We start from the raw sequence: 20533 nt of genomic DNA, 5'->3' as shown, positions 1-20533 counted from the left end.
GGGAGGTAAGTTTAAACTTACCTCCCATTTACATCGGAAATACAATTTACACCCCCCCCCCTTAATTTGCAAATATACACCCTGAATTAGAATAGGTGTGGGGGTAAAATTCATATCCGACAAAAATGATTCTTCTATTTGGAAAGAGCATAAAAAAAAAGAATCGAGTGGTATATTTACGTTATTTTAGGTCAATAATATGAACTGCGAAAAAATTACCGACGGGTCTCCATGTCTGGTTTCCTTATACAGTATATAGCGGTGGGTACCGCATAATGCATAAGTACCTATATATATATACATATACTACTACTACTACTAACAACTCACCGCAGCACCAAGCCGCCTGAGGCCAACACAGCTACGCACGCTCCTCCTCCACCCCAATCTATTCAAAGCCTCCCTTTTTATACCCGCCCACGAAGTTCCCATTTCCTTTAAATCTTTTTTATGACGTCCTCCCACCCCAGACGGGGACGACCTGCTTTCCGTTTAGCCCTAGACGGTTGGCCGAAAAGAACAATCTTAGGCAATCTGTCATCCTTCATTCGCACAACGTGCCCTAGCCACCTAAACCTTTCTTTCATAATAGCCCTAGAGAGCGGTATTGAACCACATTTTTCGTATAGCCTATTGTTTGGAATACGGGCAGTCAGCCGGGTACCCAGAACAATCCTCAAGCAATTTCTCTGGAAAACATATAACAAATCTTCGTCCGCATTTCAGAGCGTCCATGCTTCAGAGCCATATTTGACCACTGTCATCACTGTAGCTTTTAATATTCTAATCTTGGTTTGCAGACTTATCTTCCTATTCTTTCAAACTTTTTTTAACTGTGAAAAAACACCTTGAGCCTTGGCTATTCTACTTTTGACATCTTCACTGCTCCCACCATCTTTACTAATAATACTACCAAGGTAAGGGAAGCTGTCCACCTGATCAATCTTTTCGTTACCCAACGTCAACTTTTCATCTTCATTTATTCCTAGCCTTAGTGACTTAGTCTTCTTAGCAGTAATTTTCAAACCTATTCTAGCACCCTGAACTCGCAAAACCTCTAAAACTTCATTCATTTTGCTCATACTTTCATCTAAGATGCTTAAATCATCAGAATAATCTAAGTCCAGGAGACTTATTCCTCCCCATTTTATTTCGTGGTCTCCCATTGCCTTCCTGTGCTCCTTAAGACTAAGTCCATCAAAATAATTTATATAAAGGGGGATAGAACACAGCCCTGCTTAACTCCTTATTTAATACAAAACCAGCTGCTAGCCTCATTCCCTGCCTTAACCGCAGCAGTGTTATTCTCGTACATTGCACTAATCACTTTAATGTATTTGTCTGGTATACCATACAAGGATAAAACCTTTACTAAAGCTCTTTTACCAACAGAATCGAACGCTTGCTCATAATCTATAAAACTGAGGACCAAAGGTGTTTGACAGGCACTTCTTAATTATTAGCCTAAGAATGAAAATTTGGTTGACACATCCTCTACCTTTTCTAAAACCGCACTATTCTTCTCTGAAAACATTGTCTACGGCATCTCTCAGTCTATAAAGTATCATATTACTAATTAATTTAATACCTACAGAGACCAGACTAATGCCTTGATTATTACCGCACCCATTCTTACCACCTCTCTTACAAAGTGGCTTAATTAAGGTTTTCCTGAAATCTTTACGTACTTTCCCTTTTTCGAACATCATATTCATAATCTTCAATAACTTATTTCTAACCTCAGAGCCACCATATTTGAGAAACTCATTTACCACCCTATCAGCACCTGGAGCCTTATTATTTTTTAATCCTTTTAATACTGTTGCTAATTCCTCCTCACAAAACAAATCTTCCTCTACATCCAAAGTATCACAAACTTTTTCATTTTCCTCTATATTTTTTCATGCAACTCTATCTCGGTTAAGCAAGTTCTCAAAATATTCGGCCCATCTCTCTTTAGTTTTTTCCTTATCGCTAATTGCGATAGTAGTAAATATATCTAGTATATATAAATACTACATATATTTACTTAGTTTATAATACTATAAAGTAATATATATATATATATTATAAGCCTAAAATTGAGGCTAATGAAGAGGAGATATGTTAACAAGACAGTTCCTATTTTTATAATGTGCAAAAATTGTAGTTATAAACTTTGAAACCGATTTCGCTATACTTACCTCCCAGCCCCTCTAATATGCAGACGTATAGATAGACGAATTGTATTATTCCCATATGTTTCCCCGTTTCTTGCTTTCGTCAGCATTTATTTGATTTACGGTTACAATAGTGGAAAAAAGAGTGATGCATGGCAAAATGCATAGAAAATAATTAATTTTTACTATATTTTTCCACATTAAGGAGGGAAAGCATAGTGGAATCACTTTAATATATATATATATATATATATATATATATATATATATATATATATATATATATATATATATATATATATATATATATATATATATATATATATATATATATATATATATATATATATATATATATATATATATATATATATATATATATATATATATATATATATATATATTTTTATATATATATATATATATATATATATATATATATATATATATATATATATATATATATATATATATATATATATATATATATATATATATATATATATATATATATATATATATATATATATATATATATATATATATATATATATATATATATATATATATATATATATATATATATATATTTGAGGAGGGGACAACCCTTTTCATATACGGAATAATTTCTGTTCGTTTTAAGTTTTAATATCGCTCCTTACTTTCAGTTAAAAAAAACTTTTAACTGAAACGTTTTTTTTATTTAATTTCTGAACGTTTTTGAATGAATGTAGCTTTGATGTTGGCTAGCCGTACATGAATAATTAAAACGAAATTGGCGTAATCATTTTACTTTTTGGCTAAATGGCTATCGCATACTTTTGATCTGACGTAACTTACGAATTAAATTACGTAACCCTTAGTCAATACCTCGCTCTTTACGCCAAAGTTCAAATTTTCTTCCAGTGTTCTAAGAATGGCCCCTTAGCCACAAATGCTGTTAATTATAATAAATTTGCTCTGATGAAACTTAAAAAAAGAAATAAGCGCAAAGAGTAAGGTAATGACTAAGGGGCGAATACAATCATGTATGTATTAATTTTTGTTTGTTTTAAGTTTTGTCGTTGCTCCTTACTTTCAGTTGAAAAATTACATTATTTTTTAATTTGTTATTGGTTTTTAAATGATGCTGGGAATTCGACGTCCCCTTCAAAGCAATGTCCCTTCCTCCGCGGTAAGCTCCTCCCTCTTAAAACCCGACCCCCTCCCCAACTACCAGAAAAATTTGCCCTGAAAACTTTTGTATGCTTCACAATAACCAATATTATATGCAAGCATTGGACATTGTCCATAACGTATAAACCAATCCCGAAAGACAGTGGGTATCATCCTCAAAGACATATTTTTTTTATTTTTCGAGCATGTTTAACAAAATGGCTGTCTAAAAATTATGATTTAGTGACTTTGGGAAAAAAGTGAGCGTGAGAGGGGGCTTAGTTGCCCTCCATTCTTTTTGGTCACTGAAAAAGGGCACTAGAACTTTAAATTCCCGTTCTGAATAAGCAAATCCATCAGTTTTCTGGTATGCCCTAAGAAAATGTAATGATGCCAAGGATAAAGAAAAATACAAGGATCTTTGTGATTTTATGTTAATGTTATATGGCCTGCCACACTCTTCAGCAGCTGCTGGAACACAGTTTACGCTACTTGGTAACATCAACACCAAATTACGGAATGGTCTTCTAATGCAAACGACTAGTTGTTTAATGCATGTCAAGCAACTAATTTGGCGTTCTGAAACGTTGCTGGAATCCCGGATTATACATTTTGAAATGCGCAAGAAATACTCCGATTGGTAAATAGCTAGCCAAGGAAGAAATCATACTGACTCTCATGCTGAACATAATTTTCAAGATGAATTCTCGCTAGAAGACTAATCTTAGGCTCCCACAAATTATTTTTAGTTTTTACTTGTTTTTATGAGTTTTGTGCTTGTATTAAATGTTTTTTTTTCTTTTTCAGTATTTTTGATGTTGACTGGCCGCTTTGAAAGATGTTTCCAAAGCGTCTTTTGGTCAATATCCCAATTGATAAGAAAAATAGCCTCTAGGTTCTGAGATTTCAAGATGGACATATTTTGGACATATTTAAGACGAAATATGGACATATTTTGGCTGAAAATAACATAATTTTGGATACTCAGGGGACATATTTATGGACCAAAAAGTTGGCAACCCTGGTCGTGCAAAGGTTGAAGTGACAGATCAGTTTCTGATTCTATTGATTCAACATCTTTCTTATGTGCTATCATGAGCAGTGTTTCCACTTCCACTTATTTTGGTAGTAGAATACTTATTTTTGGACTATTCTACTTCCAAATATTAGATCTACTTATCTACTTACTTTCTACTTATTTTTGAAGGCTTAAGTTTTCGTGCCGGCCAAGTATTTTGGTTTTGATTCCTTTGAATTGTAATCCTACAATGTCTTATAGAATGGAAGGATGCAATTGTTTTTAGAAGCGGCATCTTTGTCTGGAGCGGAATCTTTGTCGGGAGCAGAATCTTTGTCGGGAGCGGCAAAAAGGAAATTCGGGAAATTATAAAGATCAGTTTAAATGAATGAATTTGTTTAAAACCGTCAGACCATCCATATTTAACCCATGTATTATTCACCCAGTTTGCCAGTTTACTATCTAATATCGGCAGCTGAAGATCCATTGAGAATTCATGAGTTTGCCAGGAGCTCAAAAGGGTAAATTGGCAGCATTGAAGAAGGAGAAAGAAGCAGAAAAGCAAGTTTCTCTGAACAGATGGATTAAGAAGCAAAAGCCGAGTGAACCGGCTCGGCAAGTAAGTAACCTACAGTATTTGTGTTTTATTAAGTCGTTTCTTTTTTTTTAGATCTGGCGGACCAAAGTTACTATTCTGAAACGCGCTGGGTAGTTTTTATGGTGTTAAGGGGATGCGGTACATTAAATGTTCACCCTATCACGCCCATTATAGACTTTTCTAGTTTGTCTGGCCAAACTATTTAGAATTGATTGGGCAGTCTTGCCCTGGCTTGTAGAGCTTGGATAAAAGATTCGAATAATCGACACAAAACTAAAAGCCGACACCTACTTTCCTGGAAATCTTAGAAAAACCATATAACTTCTCGCGGTTTGTCCCGGAGATAGAGATGTTCAGTTTTAATGAAACATATATCATCGGAAAGCCTATTTTTTGTTTTTTCTATTAATCGGAGTAAATTTTCTTCTTAAAGTTCAGGAAAGGACAGTCCCTCAAAATGTTCCAGCGTATCTGCTAGGAAAACGCCGAAGATCACCTCAAAGGAATTATCAGTTGACCAGCTTGGTCCCTTTGGGAACTCCCTATGGCGCTAAAAAAAAAAACTAATTCTTTTTTACTGTTGTAAAAAAGTTAGTTCAGGAGTTAGGTAGCCTCTTTTACTTTCTAATTTTCTTCTTAGATCTTTCCTTTTTTTCTGTCATTTAATTCTTCTTTAATAAAAGAAAAATTATAGCCCCTCAACCAATGCAGTATAGTTATCTTTAAAATTAACTAGGCTTTTACTGAAAAATAAGAAATACAAAATAATACTGGATATGCAGTAGACCTGGTTTCCAATAAATGAAATAAAAAAACAAGTTTTTTAAACTGAAAGTAAGGAGCGACATTAAAACTTAAAACGAACAGAAATTATTCCGTATATGAAAGGGGCTGTCCCCTCCTCAACGCTTCGCTCTTTACGCTAAAGTTTTTTATTTTTATTTTAAATAAAGTTGTGAGACAGAGTAAAACTTTAGCGTAAAGAGCGAGGCGTTGAGGAGGGGACAGCCCCTTTCATATACGGAATAATTTCTGTTCTTTTTAAGTTATAATGAAACTCCTTACTTTCAGTTTATAAAGCTTGTTTTTTTTATTTAATTTCTGATCGTTTTTTAGTTAATGCAGCTTTTATTTTGGCTCACCGTCATTGAATAAGTAAAAAAAATTTGCATATAAATTTTACTTTTCTTTTGCTAAATGAATGTCTCTAAATTTGGTTATGACGTAATTTACAAATTAGCTTACGTAACTAACTTCTATATTCGTATATTTTTCTTCTGGCAAAAAATACAAAATTGCAGGTTTTTGCAGATATGACCTTGAAACATATGTAATAGGGTTTTCTGATACGCTGAATCTGACGGTGTGATTTTCATTAAAATTGTTTCACTTGTAGTGGATGTTTCCCCCCTCTCTAAAAGATCGGGTAAATTTTCTCAGGCTCGTATTCTTTGATGTATAATACTAACCTTAATTAATTTTATATATTAGAATCACCATTGTACGCACATTCTTTTTATACATTTATTTACATCAAAATTCCGTTTTTAAAAGTTTCGATTACTATTGAGCCGTATCGCTTGTTTTTTTATTGTTTTTTTTTTATTACGTATATGTTATTACGTATATGAGGGGGTTCTCCCCTTAGTCAATACGACGCTATTTAAGTTAAAAGTTAAAAAAATTATAATTCACAAACCCCTGAATCACAAAGGCCGTTTAGTTAGAATAGATAGCTCTTTTGAAAGCACTAAAAAAAACTATAGCGTAAAGAGCGAGGCATTGACTTGAGGTAGAATCCCCTCATATATGTTATAATTTCTGTTCGTTTTAAGTTCTATTGTTGCTTCTTACTTTCAGTTGAAAAAACTTGTTTTGTTTTTATTTAATTTCTGATCGTTTTTTAAATAATGCTTGGAAATCCGGTGCCCCCTACATAGAAATGTCCCTTACCCCAAAGAAACATCCTCCACGGAAAGATTATTCCGAGTAACCCCCTCCTCCAGCCCCCCCCCCTCCAGAAAAAAATCCTTCCAGAAAATGTCTGTATACTTCCCAATAACCAATAAATAATACTGGCAAGTCCGGCGCCCCCTTCATGGCAATTTCCCTTCCCCCATGAACACTTCCTTCATGGACAGATCTTCCAACATAACCCCCGACCCACCCACCCCCCACTACCAGAAAAAAATTCTCCTGAAAACTTCTGTATACTTCCCAATAACCAATACTATATGTTAACATTGGGTAAAGTTCATAGCTTTCAGCCCTCCCCCCTGGGACTTTGGGGGATTAAGTCATCCTAAAAGACATAATTATATTTTCGACCATGCTGAACAAAATGGCTATCTCAAAATTTTTATCGGGTGACTTTCGGGAAAAAATGAGCATGGGAGGGGGCCTAGTTGCCCTCTATTTTTTTGTCACTTAAAAAGGACACTAGAACTTTTAATTTCCGTTCCAATGAGCTCTCCTACGATATTATAGGACCACTGGATCGATACGATCACCCCTGGGAAAAAAAAATAAATAAATAAATAAACACGCATCCGTGATCTTTCTTCTGGCAAATAATGCAAAATTTCACATTTTTGCAGATAGGAGCTTGAAACCTCTACAGGAGGGTTCTCTGATACGCTGAATATGATGGTGTGATTTTCATTAAGGTTCTTATAGCTTTTAGGGGGTCTTTTCCCCTTTTTTTGAAAATCAGCCGAATTTTCTCAGGCACGTAACTTTTTATGGGTAGCACTAAACTTGATGAAATTTATATATTTGAAATCAGCATTGAAATCTGATTTTTTTGATGTATCTATTGATATCATAAACACGGTTTCTAGAGTTTCAGTTACCATTGAGGCGGGTCGCTCCTTACTTACAGTTCGTTACCACGAACTGTTTGATTAAGATTACCTTTAAGTTGTTTTGTTTTGTTCTTTTTTCTTCTGCAAAGCACTGTTAATTTTATGGATAACAATGCTACATGGGTTGAGGGGCATAAGCCAAAGATTGTCGTTTTTTTTTTTTTTTTTTTATTGATGGAATCACACAGTTTGGCAGTGCTGTTAATTTTATGGATAACAATGCTACTTGGGTTGAGGGGCATAAGCTAAAGATTGTCGCTTTTTTTTTATTTTCTTTCTTTTTTTTTTTTATTGATGGAACCACACAGTTTGGCAGTTCTTATATCACTCTATTTTCTAAAATTCCGACTGGTGACATGAAGCTGCATTCGATTTGCTGTATTCACGCTTCACTTTTCGCCATTTGGTCCAAAATTATGAACCTGTTTGGCGGTCACATTATCAGTAGTTCTTCAGGCTAAATGGGAGAAGGTCACAGAAAAAATGCAAATAAGCCCAAAACGGAGAAGGACGTAACTGAAACTACAGCAAATCGAACGTGCCTTTAGCTTATTTGCGATCTGTCGTGACACCCGAATCATTCATTCAAGGACTACTGCAAAGGCTTTTTGAGATTTGGGTTGCTATTGCATTCAGCCCAAAGTTTCAATTACGGGTAGATAACGATCAACGCATGTATAATAATCTGAAAAACGCCCTCTTTGGCTTTGCTGAAATTTCCTGTTTTTTTTCCGAAGTTCAATATACTTTAGTAAACTGTCACACCATGGAGGAGTTCTAGCACTATTTTTCCCGAACTGCTGTGCCGAAAGCGGAAACTGCTACGCAGTTTGGACTTAACATACTAAAAAAAGCAACTGTTTAAATGTTGAAAATGAGTTCAATAGTGCTTCAAAGTACAAGAATGGCTTTTAACCTTTGGGTATATCTTTCAGGTGCCTGACTCAGCACCCGAACAATCCATTGCCGTCAATTTGGGTCCTTCGAAGGACGTGGTGGTCGGTCAGACCGAGCTAGTAGAAAACGAGACGACTCAAAGAGACACTGCGCAGACCCTGCACAGGTTTCAGCAAACGGCAAGCTAAGACGGTCATTTAATATTTCGTATTATGGAAAGCATCCTTGGCTTGAGTACTCAGTTAAGGAAAATTCGGTTTTCTGTTTCTGCTGCAGATACTTTGGTGGCACGTCAACCCTTCGCGGACAGAGATACGGGGCGAGGCCTTTCATCGAGACCGGCGTTAGAAGATGGAAGGACATCTCAAGCGTTCTAGAGGAGCTTGCGAAAAGTGACCGCCACAGGGACAGTGCAGTTTCGTAGACGAAGTTCAAAGCTATACAAGCCAAGGAGGTGCAACCCATCGCATCTGTTTTGTCAACAGACAGGAATAAGGATATGAATGAAAACAGGGAACGCGTAAAGGCTTTACTGAAAGTAACGGCCCTACTGGGGCGACTGGGTACAGCCTTTCGCGGCCACGATGAGACTGAATCTTTGGCAAACAAAAGTCATTTCGTTGAAACTTGTAATCATCTCGTCGAGTATTCTCCCACGCTTTTTAACAAGATACAAAGACGACAGGGCCATTATATTTCTCACAAACACTAGAACAATCTAATTTCAGTTATATAATCTAGGCTTTGGTCTACAATAGTGCAAGAAGTTAAGCGTGCCAAATACTTTGCTGTTCTCGTCGACGAGACAAAAGATAATTCGAAAAAAGAACTGCTCGCCATTCTTCTTTGGTACTTCGACCAGGGAAAAGTACGAGAAAGACCAATAGGATGCTACCATATGAAAAGCCTGGATGCTGAGAGTTTAGCCAGCTTCATTCACGACACAGTGGCGAAACTTGGTATCGACTGGAACTATTGTGTTGCTCAGTGCTACGACAGATCAAGCGTGATGAGCGGGCCCTTCTCTGGTGTTCAAACGCGACTGAGAGCAAAAGCGACACAAACAATATACATTCATTACCATGCGCATAGACTAAATTTGGTCATTGCAAACTGCGTTGAAGGTGTTGGGACTGTTGGCTCATTTTTTTCGTTAGTCCATAATCTTTAAACGTTCATTTCCAACAGCAACACCAGACATCAGCTTTTTGTCGAGTCCCAAAAGGCTACTCAACTGCCAGTCCTGGAATTAGAAAGGAATGCTGCCACAAGATGGTCATACTGGTATCGATCAATATCGAAGATAAGACTCCGATATGAATGTGTTCTGGCTGTGCTGTCTGCAGTCAGCGAGGGAGCTGATAGTGAAGCTCAAGCAGAAGCAGCTCGGCTCCAGAGAAAAATGGAATCTTTCACAGTTATATTCCAGTTGCTCTACATGGAAGCAATTCTGAGGACGACAAACTCCCTTTCTGAGCAGCTTCAGGCAGTTGATCTGGTAATATCTAGGTCCCGCACCTTGATTCAAGCCACAAGGAAGGAAATAGCTGAACTGCGCTCTGACACTTCATTTGCATCACTTTTGGAGAAGGCAAAAGAGTTTGCTGAAGGTTTTGAAATTGAAATACCTGACGTGAATGGACCCGTGACCGGATCCTCCTCTGCGGGTCAGAAGGGACGACCTAGAAGAACCCAAAAAATTACCAAACACCTGAAAGAATTCATGACCACTTCGACATTAGGAAAAAACTTTGTTGAATCCGACAATAGAGCTCCAACTCTAGCGGAAGAATTGAAAAGAGAATACCTGGAGACTGTAGATTGTCTGATTGCGGAATTCAACAGACGGTTTACAGATAACTTTCCAGAGCTGAGCACACTCGAAGCTCTGGACCCCAGCTCTACCAAGTTCTAGCTCTACCAGCTGAACTTTATTCTGAAATGACCAGATTCTTCTTGAGGCCCAAGCTGGTATTGCCAAGCGGTTTTTGTTCAAGGAGGAGGCAAAGCCGAAGAACTTCATGGACGTCATCGATAATATCGAAACACTTCCAGTGGCCTATTCAGAAATTATCAAAGTTTTTATATTGTTGCTACACTTCCTGTCATGACAGCCAGAAACGAACGCTTGTTTTTTGGGCTGGAAATAGTGAAGAACTATCTGCGCTCGACCACAGGAGACGATCGTCTTAGTCACCTGCTTTTGATCTTTGCAGAGAAGGATTTAGTCAAAAGCTTGGATTTCGACCAGCTTTTTGACGACTTTGCAAAGATGAAACCACGACGGTTCCCATTGTTCCTTGAGTGTTCACTGATCTGTTTCGAAATTTTGTTGTATTTTTTGATTTTTTAAATATACTTAATCGAGCAAATTTTTGCATTGTCATAGCCGGAGCGTGACTCCGACATGGACTAAAGTGATTACTGTAAGCAGCGAGCTGAAGAATTCGGCTACAAAATATACTTTAGTCAAAGCGTGAGTTTCTACAGAGGTTCGGCTTTCGTCAAGTTATAGGTTCGGAAAAGTGGAAGATTCCCAAACGGCTGTTTTTTTAACATCGCACATACCGTTTCTGCTTTTTTCGGATATCTGGCCTTTTCCGAACCTATGGCATAAGAGCGAAAGAAGGAAAGGCAAAGCAATTGAGACAATTTCCTTAATTTTTACGGTAAATCCCACGGAAGGCAGTTTTTTTTCGGATAAAGCTAGAGGCAATTTTTTTTTTATATACAAGCCTGCTTCGGGGCCCATGTCGATTGCTTGCCCACCTTAAAGTTTGGCTGAAATGGTGCCTCTGTCCTTAAAGTCCTAAAATAAGCAACAGTTTGCTGAATGCTTTTAGAATAGACTTAAAATTCTTGAAGATCCTTGAAGTCCTTGATGGTCCTAGAAACCAGTAAGCAACAGTTTGCTGAATGCTTTTAGAATAGACTTGAAGGTCTTTGAAGATCCTTGAAGTCCTTGAAGGTCCTAGAAACAAGTAAGCAACAATTTTCAAAACGACCAGAAATTAACACAAATAATTGCTTACTTGTTTCTAGGAAGACCTCAACTCAAATTTTACCCAAATTTGTGGACCTGCTACCCGGAAGAATAGAATTTTTTAACACTAAAAATGAAATGGCGGGTGCTCACAACCGTATTTTATAACTATCTAAACATAACTTTTGGTATAATGACTGCCCCTTGCTTTCATTTTTAATCTCAAAAATTTCGGTTTTTGGATAGTAGGATTTTTTTACTTCTTTAGTGTAATTGGAGGTAAGTTTTTTTTTTTTTTTTATTCGTAATATTTTTAGTTTAATCTTTTTGATCTTTGGCAAATTCTGTATCAATTTTTCCCCTCATTGTTTACTCTAATGATTTAGATTCCCACTAATTTCTTCATGCTAACATCCTTTATAAATTATACGTGAGCCTGTCGTGTTGTTCTTGTGTTTTGTAGTACGATCCGACAGCACTTGAACACAAGAGCACAATATGCAAAATACGGACCTAGTCATTAATCATTTAAATATTATCATTCAAATGTTAACTGAAGTATTATATTTTTTTCTCTGCTTTCTTCATTTGGCACTGCCGCATTTTTTTTATGATATTGAAAATAATTCCAATTTGGAATGATAGAAAAGAAAATATCTTTTACTTAAAGTTTTCAGAACACTTTATTGCTTAATGCAATCTCTAGCCTGGTGTTTTTTGTTTCTGTTTTTGGAAATTCTAAAGCAGAGCCTTTCAAAGGGGGCGGGATGACCGGTGCATCTGCCCCGTGCGCCGCAGATGGGGGGCCGTGGCAAGGGGATTTCACACTGTGATCAAATTTTTCACTTGGATTCGGCTTTTTTGCTTATATTTGAGTCAAGAGAGGGGTGCTCCGGGCACTAATAACCCTTGGAACGCCTCTGCCTAAAAGGAAAACTATTCCACAATATTCAACTTCAGTAAATTTTGTACCCAATTTTTGTCCTTAAATCTTCGTACTAGTGATTCATACCGCTCCGTTTAGTGCATTCTCGGTGACATCCCTTGAAGTTCTTGGGAAAAATGACTGCGTTGTCGGCACCATTTTTTTAACTCTTCGCACAACATTTCTTTATATATACATGTTTTTTTTATATGTGTATAAATTTTTTTCTTTCTTTTTTTCTTACTTAAAATCCTAACTACTTTTCTTGCAGTCCCGGCTCCATTTTTGCATTTTTGGTGATAGTTCTTGGAATTTTCGGTGACAACTCCTGGAATCTCGGCTCCAATCTATGCAATCTTGGATACAAGATTTTTGACCTTGGAAGCATTTTAGTACTTCTGAGCAATTTTTTTTTAATGACAAACTTGGGTCAAACCCAGAAGTCCCCCTTGATACGGGGGATTGTCCCCATTGATCAGAGGTGTATTTTGGGGGTGGCGCAAGTGTGGTACTACCCTCTAGATCCCCCCCTATAATTTTCAAATATCTTTTTGGGTATTTTGGGTAATTGAGATAAACTTTTTATTGGTGTTTTCATTAGAAAAAAAGAAAAACCAATAAAGTTCACTCCCCCCCAGATTATGAAAAATAAATCCCCCTAGATTTTTGTGAATTGACGCCCTGAGTGCAAATTATATTTACTGATCCATTGCTTAAAAGCTAACTTCTGAAACAAAATTAAATAGCAAATAGTTTAAGCTTTCCTATCTGATGTAAATTGAAGTTAAAATCTGGAGAATATATAAGTTAAAATTTCAGTAGCATTTGAGTTCAAAAAATGACAAGTTGCGACTTGGGTACATTACCCTATTTCAATGCACCGTAACACTTTAATTGACCTTCGTCAGGTTTAATGCTATTTTTAACTGGATTTGAAAAACAAGATTGGTTGCACGTGGAATTAGCCACAACATAGCAATGCCCAAAGTACAAGCGAAACAAACCGGTTACGATCGCATTAAATTATGAAACTACCCTATTATATATTCAGACGGTACGAGTCATCTACTGTTTATAGCATGGTATTCAAGTTTGGTTTATAGTTTGGTTTTTCAAAAGATAATATGCATCATGCAAACACCATTTCCCGATCGGTTTGTCACGACTGAATCCGACCTATAGGCTGCTCGCTTATCATCACCTGGGGCGTGCCACTTTTTCCACAATATGCGGCACACTCTTGCCATGCTGTGAAACCAAAAGCTGTGGGTGGCATATTTGCATGGCGCTTGCCACGAGATGGGGTAGGCCCATGTGTCCGACAAAGCAAAGAAGATTGGGATTACATTCTAATCTGTATAGGTATTTCAAAGACATTACTTGTTGTTTTTTTTGTTTTTTTGGGTCAAATCACTTTGTTATGCTCCAAGTAGTTTCTGTCGCATGATTTGCTGTTTCATCATTGTTACATGCTGTTTGGTAGCGGCAAATTTTGTCACTGAACAAATGCCGCGTTTCAATTTGCTGTTTTATGGACAAAACGTCAAAGAATCAAAGAACTCACCAATTGAACACCCCATTTTCGTGTCCCATGTTAGAAAAAAACAATTCTCTCGCGTTTTCATTCGTTCATTAGCTTCCCGTTATGTCTGCAAGCCACTAAATAGAAATAAGGCATAACAGTTGTGACTCATTTTAGCCTAAATTCTAACCAATTGCATTTCGTGGAAAATTGCGGCAGCGCGTTTTCCTTCCAAGAAGGATTAGTAGGGAAACGCACTCTGAATGCAGAAGAATCGCAAATAGAAGAAAATTAGAACACAACTTTGAACAAAATATCGAGATATGGACCAGTTGCAGCTACTGCTTCAAGTTTTTTAATACGCAAAAGTTATTTGTATTACATCACGTAAAAACAAACCTTAGGCAGACTTTACTTCTCCATATGTGTTCCCGCATGCACGGAGGTATTCTGATTATCGGGTAAAATACGGCTAAAGGAGTTCGATAATGATACTGGTGAATTTCGATGGAATTACATCTCAAGAGCCAAAGCCACACGCTTTAGGTAGTGTTTCGGTGTTAACCACAAACTTCTCTTAGTATTGATTGCCATGCTCTTAAAACACACCACACTGTATTCTCCGGAATGCGACTCAGGATGTAGGCCTACCGTTGCCTTTATTCTGGCCTTCCTTTCTTTTAATCTTCTTGCCTTTGATTTGTTTTTTTTATACATCCTTGGTTTTATACTTTGCTAGGCCTTCCTTTTCATGTCAACATCTTGCTTTCTTTTTTTCTTCAGGCTTCTTTATTACCCATTTATAGGACATATGGTTCTTCCATATTTTCCTGTCTATGATTTTATTTTCTCTACATCCTCGGTTGCCCTTCTTTTGACCTTGCTTTCTTTTTTCGAAACTTAAAGGAGGAATTGTATACCAGCAGTGATTACTGAATAACCTTATTCATTCTACTCTATCCATTCTTATCCATTGTAATCTTAATCATATGGTAGCACAGTGGATTTATGATCTACTCGGCAAAACGGAACCCAGAGATCGATCCTGGTTGCAGCAAAGTTGGACGACAGGCTTGCTATTTATCCCTGTAAAATAGACCCTGCAACTGAAAAGTTGAACCGCTGTCCTATGTGCCAGCAACGGCTCTGGAGTATCTATATCCTATTCTGGAGATACAGAGAGACAGAGATTTTATTGCAGACAGAGAATCTAAGCTTGTTTAATTTTATTTACGAACGTTTTTATTAGTAATAAATATACGTAACTTACGAATTAACTTACGTAACGAACTTCTATATTCATATATTTTTAATACGTATATTAGGGGCTCACCCCCTGGTCAATACCTTGCTCTTTAAGCTAAAGTTCGAATTTTGTTCCAATTCTTTAAAAATGACCCCTTAATCATAAATGCCGTTAATTAGAACAAATAGCTCTTATGAAAGTACTAGAAAATCTTTGGCTTAAAGAGTGAAGTATTGCCTAGGGGGCGAACCCATTCATATACATAATATTTTCTGTTCGTTTTAAGTTTTCATGTTGCTGCTCACTCTCAGTTGAAAAACTTGTTTTTTTTTTATTTAATTTCTGATCCTTTCCTTAATAATACAGGAAAATCCGGCGTCCCTCCATAACAATGTCTCTTCCCCCATGAAAACTTCCTTCATGGAAAGATCCTCCCACATGAACCCCCAACCCACCCCCTCCCCGCAACCATAAAAAATTCCCCCTGAAAACGTCTGTATACTAGTAGGAACCTATCATGAGTTACAACGGGGAACGTGTGCTGACATTTATAATCAAGTCTAACGGTACCTAACCACATAGACAATGTATTGATCCACAAGAGGGGAACTAAATTCCTGAGAAATTGATTTGCATAATCGAGGGGAATTATTGATCCACGAAAGGGGAATTAAGAAACAATATGGCTTCTTTGATCTTTTTGTCTGAGGGATAAATGGTCTTGGGAATGGTCTGAGGGATAAAGTGACAGAGATAAATTAATATTCTATTTTTAAATATGGCTTCTCAGGTCATTAGACTTGGGGATAAATATTAATATTCTATCGAAGCCTTAATAGTTTAGCTCGGAACACCTTAGAGATGAAGAGATTAACGCGGGAAAGGGTTTCTTGGGAATTTTAAATGTGACAGCGTAGGGATGCCGAAACAAAGGAACACGCAAAAATTACTTTTAGGGGATTATTTGGGCGAAACCGTTTGAGACATTTTAGGAGATGATTTGGGCGAAACAGTTTGAGACATTTTAGAAGATGATTTAGGCAGAACAGTTTGAGACATTTTAGAAGATGATTTGGGGTGAAACTCTGTGGTCGTTATAATACACAAGTTCCATTTGAGGAAAGTTGTGAGGTCCCCTACCCCAACCCCGAAGGGCCCCATCCCCCTGGGCACAGCAAAGGGCCCCCAAAGCCCCTCCAGGCCCCCAAAAGTTCCCCGGGCCCCAAAAAAAACCCGGGCCCCCAAAGGCCCCCTGGGACCCCAAAGGCCCCCCGGGCCCCCAAAGGCTCCCCGGGCTCCAAAAGGACCCCGGGCCCCAAAAGAGCCCCCCTCCATAGTTTAGAGTTTTAGTTTGATATTAGCTTACAGTATTAGTTAGAGCTATAGTTTAGTTTAGTTGTAGTTCAGAGTCTAGAGTTTCAAGTTAGACTCTCAGCACTTAGAGTTTTAGTTAGAGTTATATTTTATTTTGGTTTTAGTTAAGTGTTTTTGAACTTGTAGTTTAGTTTTAGCTAGACGTTTTAGTTTAGAATATTAGCCTAGAGTCTTAGCTTAGAGTTTTTCGTTGCACTTTTAGTTTAGTTTAGTATTAGTTAAGAGTTTTAGTTTAGAGTTTAGAGTTTTAGCTTAGAGTCTTAGATAAGAGTTTAAGTTTAGAGTTTAGAGTTTTCGATGCACTTTTAGTTAGTTTAGTTTTAGATAAGAGTTTTAGTTTAAAGTTTCAGTTTGATATTAGCTTACAGTTTTTGTTTAGAGTTTAGAGTCTAAGCTCAGAGTTTTAGTTAGAGTTTTAGTTTAGAGTCTTAGTTTAGAGCTTTAGTTCAATTTATAGTTTAGTTTAGTTTTAGTTGAGAATTTAGAGTTTTAGTTTAGCGTCTTAGCTTAAAGTTTTTGCTAGAGTTATAGTTTAGTTTAGTTTTAGTTAGGAGCTTTAGTTTAGACATATAGTTTAGTCTCAATTAAGAGTTCCAATTTAGAGTTTAGAGTTTTAGTTTACAGTTTTACTTTAGATTTTTGGCTAGAGTTGTAACCTTAGCTTAGGTTTAACTAATAGTTTTAGCTACGATGTTGGAGTTGTATTTTTGAGTCCTATCCTAAATTTTTAGTTAGGCTCGTGTTATAGTTTAGTTTTAATTAAGAGTTATAGTTTAGAGTCTTAGCTTAGAGTTTTTCTTAGAGTTATAGTTGTGGTTTAGTTTTAGATATGAGTTTTAGTTTAGAGTTTTAGTTTGATATTAGCTTACAGTTTTAGCTAGAGTTTTAGTTTAGTTTAGTTGTAGTTCAAAGTCTAGAGTTTCAAGTTAGACTCTCAGCACTTTGAGTTTTAGTTAGAGTTATATTTGATTTTCGTTTTAGTTAAGTATTTTTGGACTTGTAGTTTAGTTTTCGCTAAACGTTTTAGTTTAGAGTTTTAGTCTAGAGTCTTAGCTTAGAGTTTTTTCATTGCACTTTTAGTTTAGTTTAGTTTTAGATAGGAGTTTTAGTTTAAACTTTCATTTTGGTATTATCTTACAGTTTTAGTTATATTTATAGTAGTTAAGAGTTTTAGTTTAGAGTTTAGAGTTTTAGTTTAGAGTCTTAGCATAGAGTTCTTGTTAGAGTTATAGTTTAGTGTACTTTTAGTTAGGAGTTTTTGTTTAGAGCTTAGAGTCTTAGCTTAGAATCTTAGTTAGAGTTTAGAGTCTTAGTTTAGAGTCTTAGCTTAGAGTTTTAGTTCTATTTATAGTTTACTTTAGTTTTAGTTGGAAATTTAGAGTTTTAGTTTAGAGTCTTAGCTTAGAGTTTTTTTGTTTGAGTTATAGTTTAGTTTAGTTTAGATATTGGAGTTTTAGTTTTGAGTCTTAGCTTAGGGTTTTAGTTAGAGGTATAGTTTAGTTTACTTTTAATTCAGAGTTTTAGTTTAGAGTCTTAGCTTAGAGTTTTTCTTAGAGTTATAGTTTAGTTTAGTTTAGTTTTAGTTAAGAATTTTAGTTTATAGGTGTTGTTTATTTTTATATAAGAGTTTTAGTTTAGAGTTTAGAGTTATAGTTAGAGTTATAGTTTAGTTTAGTTTTAGTTTAGAGTCTAGAGTTTTAATTTAGAGTGTTAGCTTAGAGTTTTAGTTAGAGTTATAGTTTAATTTAGTTTTAGTTAAGAGTTTTATTTTAGACTTATAGTTTAGTTTTAGTTAAGAGTTTTAGTTTAGAGTTGTAGTTGAGTTTTAGTTTTAGTTAAGAGTTTTAGTTTAAAGTTGATGTTTAGTTTTATTTAGGAGTTTAAGTTTAGAGTTCTAGTTTAGTTTAGTTTTACTTAAGAGTTTTAGTTTAAAGTTTATGTTTTGATTTAGATATGAGATTTAGTTTAGAGTTTTAGTTTGATATTAACTTATAGCTTTAGTTAGAGTTATAGTTTAGTTTAGATGTAGTTAAGAGTCTAGAGTTTCAAGTTAGACTCTCAACACTTAGAGTTTTAGTTAGAGTTATATTTTATTTTAGTTTTAGTTAAGTGTTTTTGAACTTGTAGTTTAGTTTTAACTAAACGTTTTAGCTTAGAGTTTTAGACTAGACTCATAGCTTAGAGTTTTTTCATTGCATTTTTAGTTTAGTTTTAGATAAGAGTTTTAGTTTAGAGTTTCAGTTTGGTGTTAACTTACAGTTTTAGTTAGAGTTATAGTAGTTAATAGTTTTAGTTTAGAGTTTAGAGTTTTAGTTTAGAGTCTTAGCTTAGAGTTTTAGTTTAGAATTTAGAGTCTTAGTTTAGAGTCTCAGCTTAGAGTTTTAGTTATATATATACTTTACTTTAGTTTTAGTTGAGAATTTAGAGTTTTAGTTTAGAGTCTTAGCTTAGAGTTTTTTTTGTTAGAGTTATAGTTTAGTTTAGTTTAGATATTTGGAGTTTTAGTTTTGAGTTTTAGCTTGGAGTTTTAGTTAGAGGTATAGTTTAGTTTAGTTTTAATTTAGAGTTTTAGCTTAGAGTCTTGGCTTAGAGTTTTAATTAGAGCTATAATTTAGTTTAATTTTAGTTAAGAGTATTAGTTTAGACTTTAGAGTTTTAGCTTATAGCTAAGAGTTTTAGTTTGAGCGATAGTTTAGTTTAATTTTTGTTAAGAGTTTTAGTTTAGAGTTGTTGTTTAGTTTGAGTTAAGTGTATTATTTTAGAGTTGTAGTTTAGTTTAGTTTTAGTTAAGAGTTTTAGTTTAGAGTTTTTGTTTAGATTTAGATATGAGCTTTAGTTTAGAGTTTTAGTTTGATATTAGCTTATAGTTTTATTTAGAGATATATTTTACTTTAGTTGTAGTTCAGAGTCTAGAGTTTCAGGTTAGAATCTCAGCACTTAGAGTTTTAGTTAGAGTTATATTTTATTTTAGTTTTAGTTAAGTGGTTTTGGACTTGTAGTTTAGTTTTAGCTAAACGCTTTAGTTTAAAGTTTTAGCCTAGAGCCATAGATTAGAGTTTTTCCATGCACTTTTAGTTTAGTTTAGTTTTAAATAAGAGTTTTAGTTTAGAGTTTCAGTTGGGTATTAGCTTACAGTTTTAGTTAGAGTTATAGTAGTTAAGAGTTTTAGTTTAGAGTTTAGAGTTTTAGTTTAGAGTATTTGCTTAGAGTTTTAGTTAGAGTTATAGTTTAGTTTATTTTAATTCAGAGTTTTAGTTTTGAGTCTTAGCTTAGAGTTTTAGTTAGAGTTTAATTTAAACTCTAGTTTAAGTTTTAGTTTAATTTAGTTTTAGTTAAGAATTTTATTTTAGAGGTGTTGTTTAGTTTTAGATAAGAGTTTTAGTTTAGAGTTTAGAGTTTTAGTTTTAGTTTAGTTTTAGTTTAGAGTCTAGAATTTTAATTTAGTGTTAGCTTAGAGTTTTAGTTAGAGTTATAGTTTACTTTAGTTTTAGTTTTGAGTTATAGTTTAGTTTAGTTTTAGTTAGGAGCATTAGTTTAGATCTCTAGTATAGTTTTACTTTAGAGTTATAGTTTTAGTTTAGTTTTAGTTAAGAGTTTTAGTTAAGATATTGGAGTTGTAGTTTTGAGTCTTAGCTTAGAGTTTTAGTTAGAGTTATAGTTTAGCTTAGTTTTAGTTAAGAATTTTAGTTTAGAGGTGTTATTTAGTTTTAGATAAGAGTTTTAGTTTAGTGTTTAGAGTTTTAGTTAGAGTTATAGTTTAAGTTAGTTCCAGTTTAGAGTCTGGAGTTTTAA

The sequence above is a fragment of the Artemia sp. Qi Xiang Cuo genome, chromosome 5, assembly GCF_049724085.1.
Source record: "Artemia sp. Qi Xiang Cuo chromosome 5, ASM4972408v1, whole genome shotgun sequence".
Lineage (NCBI taxonomy): Eukaryota > Metazoa > Arthropoda > Branchiopoda > Anostraca > Artemiidae > Artemia > Artemia sp. Qi Xiang Cuo.
The sequence above is the reverse complement of the archived record's forward strand: the minus strand, read 5'-3'. Positions refer to the sequence as shown.